The following is an 8410-nucleotide window of genomic DNA, read 5'->3' as shown; positions in this document are numbered from 1 at the left end:
GCGTACTTCGTTTGTGTCCAACGACCAGACCAAGACGTCACAGAACCCCACCTTGATCAATAAAGCTTTCATCTTATATTCGCAATATCCAGATTGCAATCTCAGTTTCTTGCTTGTTCTTCGTTTGCTCGCAGGAAACAGGCCCTCGTGGTCAGGTTGATCGTGCTCCGGCGTGGTCAATAACCCCTCGGAAGTTGGTTTAGCGATTGCTAAGGCGCGACGTCTCGCACGTTCGTAGTCGGATCGTCAAGGTCGACTCCCACAGAAAACGATAGCCACCATCTCATCGAAACATCGGGACACCTTTGCCTCTATCAGTGTGCTTTTCCCTTGTTTACGTGCAGCGCCGTGATTTTGTTAGTGTTCTAGGCTCGCGTTTCTAGCACGGTCTAGCCTAGGACCAGCACAGTACCGTCGTTGAGCGTTTCTTCAACTTTGCATCTCTGAATTGATTATTGCTGACCCTTTTGGCTACCATACTATAAGCCTTCCCAGCTCCGCATACCTCTACGTCGTGCGTTTGACTCTCCCTGGCAATCGCTCTATCCAAGCTTTTGAGAGTTTTGACTACAACGGTTGCCGATCACCGCCTGCTGCTGGGTAAGAACTGGTAAGAATTTGAGATTTGCTTGACGGATTTGTGACACCCGCCACCACCACCTCTTGTTAGTATTCTGTAGGATCATATTCTTGTGTGTTTTCTATTGTTGCTAACCATGGCAGGATCACAAGCCGACGAGACTGACTGGGAGAACATGACGAATCAGGAGTTGCATGATAAATTTCAGCAAATGATGAATGGACAGGTGCAGGATGTGCTAAACAGATTTGAAGAGGCCATGGAGAAGATAGATGACATGGAGAAGACGTTCGAAACAAAGCTCGATAATAGGTTTAATGAATTGCTCGCGCGTCTTCCACCACCACCACCGGCTGCACCTAACGCACCTCTACAACAACAACGACGACGACTACCTACACATCGTGAAACAGCCCTCCGCCGAGCGAGCCGTCTCCCTCTTGCACCTGGCCAAACTGTTGGTGCTGCTGTTGCTACTTCTGTGGCTCCTGCTGCTGATGCGGAGGAGGATGATTTTGCTGGCGATTACGAGGATGAGGTTGATCAAAATCAGAACTACGTGCCACCACCAGCACAGCAACCATCAGGTCGTCCACATGCAAATAATGGCAATGGTAGGGCTCACCCTCAGGTACGAGATCATGACCATCTCCCTAAACTAAAATTGAATATTCCACCATTTGAGGGTAGATATGTTCCTGATATATATCTTACTTGGGAGTTAGAAACTGAACAACGATTTACATGTTTACAATATCCCGAGGAGAGACGTGTTCCTGCTGCTGTTTGTGCATTCACTAGTTTTGCATGTGTTTGGTGGTCTGAGCATTGTAGATTATATCCCATTCCTGCTACTTGGGCTGCTTTGAAAACTGCTATGCGTACTCGTTGGGTTCCACCATATTATCAACGTGAATTACTTCAAAAATTGCAGCGCTTAAGACAGGGAAAAAATTCTGTAGAAGAATATTATCAGGAATTACAAACTGGCATGATTAGATGTGGTATTGTTGAGGAGAATGAAGCTATGCTTGCACGTTTTATGGGTTGATTAAATAGAGAGATTCAGACGATTCTAGAGTATAAGGAGTATACTAATATCACTCGTTTATTCCATCTTGCTTGTAAAGCTGAACGTGAAGTGCAGGATCGACAGGCATTGGCGCGGACTAACTTTTCTGCAGGTCGACCTTCTTCATGGACACCACGTGCATCATCTACTTCCACACATTCTGCTTCACCGGCGCCTCCGTCGGCTGCCACCTCCAACCGTGATACAATAAAGCAGGCACAATCACCACTATCTGCCAAGAGCACACCTTCTGGGCCTGCAAAGAGCTCTTCTTCATCCATGGCATCAGCAGGGCAAACACATGATATTATTTGTCGACGTTGCAAGGGTGGAGGTCATTATGCGAGAGAATGCCCATCTAAGCGTGTGATGATTGTTACTGAGGATGGTGGGTATGAGTCCGCTAGTGACTATGATGAGGAGACTTTGGCTCTTATTACACGTGACGAACACGGTGGAGACGATTCTGATCATGAGACGCAATACATGGCTCCTGAAGATGCTGACAGGTATGAATGTTTAGTTGCTCAACGTGTTTTGAGTGTGCAGGTTACACAAGCTGAGCAAAATCAGAGGCATAATTTGTTCCATACAAAGGGAGTTGTGAAGGAACGTTCTGTTTGCGTGATCATAGATGGAGGGAGTTGCAACAACTTGGCTAGCATCGAGATGGTGGAGAAGCTATCTCTCACCACAAGACCACATCCACATCCTTACTACATCCAATGGTTCAACAACAGCGGCAAGGTTAAGGTAACACGTACTGTTCGTGTGCATTTTAGTATCTCTACATATGCTGATTATGTTGATTGTGATGTGGTACCGATGCAAGCATGTTCTTTATTACTTGGTAGACCATGGCAATTTGATAAAAATTCTATTCACCATGGTAGAAACAATCAGTATACTCTTGTTCATAAGGATAAAAATATTACTTTGCTTCCTATGACTCCTGATTCCATTTTGAAAGATGATATTAATAGAGCTAATAAAGCAAAACAGGAGAAAACTAAGAGTGAAAATCAGATTGTGGCAAAAGAATTTGAGCAACAAATGCAGCCTAATAATAATAAACAATCTAGTGTTGCTTCTGAAATTAAATTGAAAAGTGCATGTTTACTTGCCACCAAATCTGATATTGATGATCTAGATTTTAGCAAATCTGTTTGCTATGCTTTTGTGTGCAAAGAGGCATTATTTTCATTCGAGGACGTGCCTTCCTCTTTGCCTCCTGCTGTCACTAACATTTTGCAGGAGTTCGTCGACGTCTTTCCACAAGACGTGCCACCGGGATTACCACCTATTCGCAGGATTGAGCATCAAATTGACTTAATTCCCGGTGCATCATTACCCAACCGGGCTCCATACCGTACCAATCCAGAGGAGACGAAGGAGATTATGCGTCAAGTACAAGAACTGCTCGACAAAGGTTATATACGCGAATCCCTTAGTCCTTGTGCTGTTCCTATCATTTTAGTGCCGAAAAAGGATGGTACGTCGCGTATGTGCGTTGATTGTAGAGGCATTAATAATATTACTATTCGTTATCGTCATCCTATTCCTAGGCTAGATGATATGCTTGATGAATTGAGTGGCTCTACAATATTCTCCAAAGTTGATTTGCGTAGTGGTTACCATCAAATTCGTATGAAATTGGGAGATGAATGGAAAACAGCATTTAAAACTAAGTTTGGATTATATGAGTGGTTAGTCATGCCTTTTGGGTTAACTAATGCACCTAGTACTTTCATGAGGTTAATGAACGAAGTTTTACGTGCTTTCATTGGACGATTTGTGGTAGTTTACTTTGATGACATATTGATTTATAGCAAATCTTTGGAGGAACATTTGGAACATTTACGTGCTGTTTTTATTGCTCTACGTGATGCACGTTTGTTTGGTAACCTTGGAAAGTGCACCTTTTGCACCGACCGAGTATCTTTTCTTGGCTATGTTGTTACTCCACAGGGAATTGAAGTTGATAAAGCCAAGATTGAAGCTATTGAGAGTTGGCCGCAGCCCAAAACGGTCACACAAGTGAGGAGTTTCCTTGGCCTCGCTGGTTTCTATAGGCGTTTTGTGAGAGATTTCAGCACCATTGCTGCACCTCTCAACGAGCTTACAAAGAAGGATGTACCTTTTGTTTGGGGTACCGCACAGGAAGAAGCCTTCACGGTATTGAAAGATAAGTTGACACATGCTCCTTTACTCCAACTTCCTAATTTCAATAAGACTTTTGAGCTTGAATGTGATGCTAGTGGAATTGGATTAGGAGGTGTGTTATTACAAGATGGAAAACCTGTTGCATACTTTTCTGAAAAATTGAGTGGGCCTAGTCTGAACTATTCTACTTATGATAAAGAATTATATGCTCTTGTTCGGACCTTAGAAACATGGCAACATTATTTATGGCCCAAGGAATTTGTTATACATTCTGATCATGAATCTTTGAAACACATTAAAATCAAGCAAACTGAACCGTAGACATGCTAAATGGATTGAATTCATTGAGACTTCCCCTTATGTCATTAAACACAAGAAGGGTAAAGAAAATGTTATTGCTGATGCATTTTCTCGTCGTTATACTATGCTTTCACAACTTGACTTTAAAATATTAGGTTTGGAGACCATCAAAGATCAATATGTGCATGATGCTAAATTTAAAGATGTGTTGCATAATTATAAGGAAGGGAGAACTTGGAACAAGTTCGTTCTTAACGATGGATTTGTGTTTCGTGCTAACAAGCTATGCATTCCAGCTAGCTCCGTTCGTCTTTTGTTGTTGCAGGAGGCGCATGGAGGAGGATTAATGGGACACTTTGGCGTCAAGAAGACGGAGGATATACTTGCTACACATTTCTTTTGGCCAAAGATGAGACGGGATGTTGAGCGTTTTGTTGCTCGCTGCACTACATGTCAAAGAGCTAAGTCACGACTCAATCCTCATGGTTTATATATGCATTTTCCTGTACCTAGTGTTCCTTGGGAGGATATATCTATGGACTTTGTTTTAGGTTTACCTAGAACAAAGAAGGGGAGGGATAGCATATTTGTTGTCGTGGATAGGTTCTCGAAAATGGCACACTTTATACCATGTCATAAAAGCGATGATGCTGTTAATGTTGCTGATTTGTTCTTTCGTGAAATTATTCGCTTACATGGTGTGCCAAATACTATTGTTTCAGATCGTGATACTAAATTTCTTAGCCACTTTTGGAGATGTTTATGGGCTAAGTTGGGGACTAAGCTGCTTTTTAGTACTACTTGTCACCCCCAAACTGATGGACAAACTGAAGTAGTCAATAGAACATTGTCTACTATGCTTAGGGCTGTTTTGAAGAATAACAAGAAAATGTGGGAAGAATGCTTGCCTCATATTGAATTTGCTTATAATCGTTCATTGCATTCTACTACTAAGATGTGCCCTTTTGAAACTGTGTATGGTTTCCTACCTCGTGCACCTATTGATTTGTTGCCTCTTCCATCTTCGGGGAAGGTTAATTTTGATGCTAAAGAACGTTCTGAATTGATTTTAAAAATGCATGAGTTAACTAAGGAAAACATTGAGCGTATGAATGCTAAATATAAACTTGCTGGAGATAAGGGTAGAAAACATGTTGTGTTTGCACCTGGAGATCTTGTTTGGTTACATTTGCGTAAAGATAGATTTCCTAATCTGCGCAAATCAAAGCTAATGCCACGTGCTGATGGTCCTTTTAAGGTTTTAGAGAAAATAAATGATAATGCATATAAACTTGAGCTACCTGCAGATTTTGGGGTTAGTCCCACTTTTAACATTGCAGATTTGAAGCCTTATTTGGGTGAGGAAGATGAGCTTCCGTCGAGGACGACTTCATTTCAAGAAGGGGAGGATGATGAGGACATCAATACCATTGTTACACCCACAGCCCCTACTGTTACATATACTGGACCAATTACTAGAGCTCGCGCACGCCAATTAAATTACCAGGTACTTTCGTTTCTTGGTAATGATTCTAATGTTCATGAGATTATGATGCTGCCTAAATTGGATACATTTGTTTTGCTTTCAAATGAAGGGCCTAGCTTGGAGAAGGATGAACATTGGAGCAAGAACACGCATGGAGTTGATGGCATGCGCAAGGGGATCAAGAACGGAGTTACAAGTGATGATTTCAGGACTTTGAAGCCGCCATAAGGAGTGCATGAAGCCATGGACGAAATATACAAGATGCCACTTCATAATATTCGTCCATAGGCTATTCTAGGTGCTGCGTCACCTTATTAATGGGCCAGGCCCATGTAATTTCGAAATACTTAAGTATAGGCTATTTTTAGAGTCCGTATGTGTGGGGAAACAAGAGTTAGGGTTGGTTTCGGACCCCACCCTCAAGGGCCACGAAATTCCCCTCTCTTCCTCCATATATACAGCCCTTAGGGCGTCGTTTAGACTTTGGGTTTTGTTTAGATTAAAAGTTCGCCATAGCTGCAACTTCTCGTACTTCGTTTGTGTCCAACGACCAGACCAAGACGTCACAGAACCCCACCTTGATCAATAAAGCTTTCATCTTATATTCGCAATATCCAGATTGCAATCTCAGCTTCTTGCTTGTTTTTCGTTTGCTCGCAGGAAACAGGCCCTCGTGGTCAGGTTGATCGTGCTCCGGCGTGGTCAATAACCCCTCGGAAGTTGGTTTAGCGATTGCTAAGGCGCGACGTCTCGCACGTTCGTAGTCGGATCGTCAAGGTCGACTCCCACAGAAAACGATAGCCACCATCTCATCGAAACATCGGGACACCTTTGCCTCTATCACAAGGACTAAGGGATTCACGTATATAACCTTTGTCGAGCAGTTTTGTGCCTGACGCATAATCTCCTTCGTCTCTTCTGGATTGGTACGGTATGGTGCACGGTTGGGTAATGATGCACTAGGAATTAAGTCAATTTGATGCTCAATCCCTCGAATAGGTGGTAATCCCGGTGGAATGTCTTACGGAAAGACTTCAGCGAACTCCTGCAAAATGTTAGTGACAGCAGGAGGCAAAGAGGAAGGCATGTCCTCGAATGAAAATAATGCCTCTTTACACACAAAAACATAGCAAACAGATTTGCTAAAATCTAGATCATCAATATCAGATTTGGTGGCAAGTAAACATGCACTTTTCAATTTAATTTCAGAAGCAACACTAGATGGTTTATTATTAGGCTTCATTTGTTGCTTAAATTCTTTTGCCACAATCTGATTTTCACTCTTATTTTTCTCCCGTTTTGCTTTATTAGCTCTATAAATATCATCTTTCAAAATGGAATCAGGAGTCATAGGAAGCAAAGTAATACTTTTATCCTTGTGAACAAGAGTATACTGATTGTTTCTACCATGGTGTACAGAATTGTTATCAAATTGCCATGGTCTACCAAGTAATAAGGAACATGCTTGCATAGGTACCACATCACAATCAACATAATCAGCATATGTAGAGATACTAAAATGCACACGAACAGTACGTGTTACCTTAACCTTGCCGCTGTTGTTGAACCATTGGATGTAGTAAGGATGCGGATGTGGTCTTGTGGTGAGAGATAGCTTCTCCACCATCTCCATGCTAGCCAAGTTGTTGCAGCTCCCTCCATCTATGATGACGCGAACAGAACGTTCCTTCACAACTCCCTTTGTAGGGAACAAATTATGCCTCTGATTTTGCTCAACTTGTGTAACCTGCAAACTCAAAACACGTTGAGCAACTAAACATTCATACCTGTTAGCATCTTCAACAGCCATGTACCGCGTCTCATGATCAGAATCATCTCCACCGTGTTCGTCATGTGTAATAAGAGCCAAAGTCTCCTCATCATAGTCACTAGGGGACTCATACCCACCATCCTCAGTAACAATCATCACACACTGAGATTTGCATTCTCTCGCAAAATGTCCTCTTCCCTTACAACGACGACAAATAATATCACTTGTGTGCCCTGTTGATGCCATGGAAGAAGAAGAGCTCTGCGCAGGTCCAGCAGGTGTGCTCTTGGCAGATAGTGGTGGTTGCGCCTGCTTTCTTGTATGACGGCTGGAGGTGGCACCTGATGGAGGTGCTGGTCCAGTGGAAGTAGAGGATGCACGTGGTGTCCATGATGAAGATCAACCTGCAGAAAAGTTAGTTCGCGCCAATGCCTGTCGATCCTGCACTTCACGTTCAGCTTTACAAGCAAGATGGAATAAACTAGTGATATTAGTATCCTTATACTCTAGAATGGTCTGAATCTCTCTATTTAATTCACCCATAAAACGTGCTAGCATAGCTTCATTCTCCTCAACAATACCACATCTAATCATGCCAGTTTGTAATTCCTGATAATATTCTTCTATAGAATTTTTTCCTTGTCTTAAACGCTGCAATTTTTGAAGTAATTCATGTTGATAATATGGTGGAACCCAACGAGTACGCATAGCAGTTTTCAAAGCAACCCAAGTAGCTGGAATAGGATATAATCTGCAGTGTTTAGACCACCAAACACATGCAAACTAGTGAAAGCACAAACAACAGCAGGAACACGTCTCTCCTCGGGATATTGTAAACATGTAAAACGTTGTTCAGTTTCTAACTCCCAAGTAAGATATATATCAGGAACATATCTACCCTCAAATGGTGGAATATTCAACTTCTGTTTAGGAAAAAGGTCATGATCTCATAGCTCAGGTGGTGGTGCATCCCTACCGTTGCGATGATATACCTGAGGACGACCTGATGGTGGTGGTGCTGGTGGTTGCGCGTAGTTC

The sequence above is a fragment of the Triticum urartu genome, chromosome 1A (assembly GCF_056163025.1).
Source record: "Triticum urartu cultivar PI428250 chromosome 1A, HENAU_Tu73, whole genome shotgun sequence".
In the NCBI taxonomy this organism is placed as follows: domain Eukaryota; kingdom Viridiplantae; phylum Streptophyta; class Magnoliopsida; order Poales; family Poaceae; genus Triticum; species Triticum urartu.
This window is presented reverse-complemented; position numbering follows the sequence as displayed.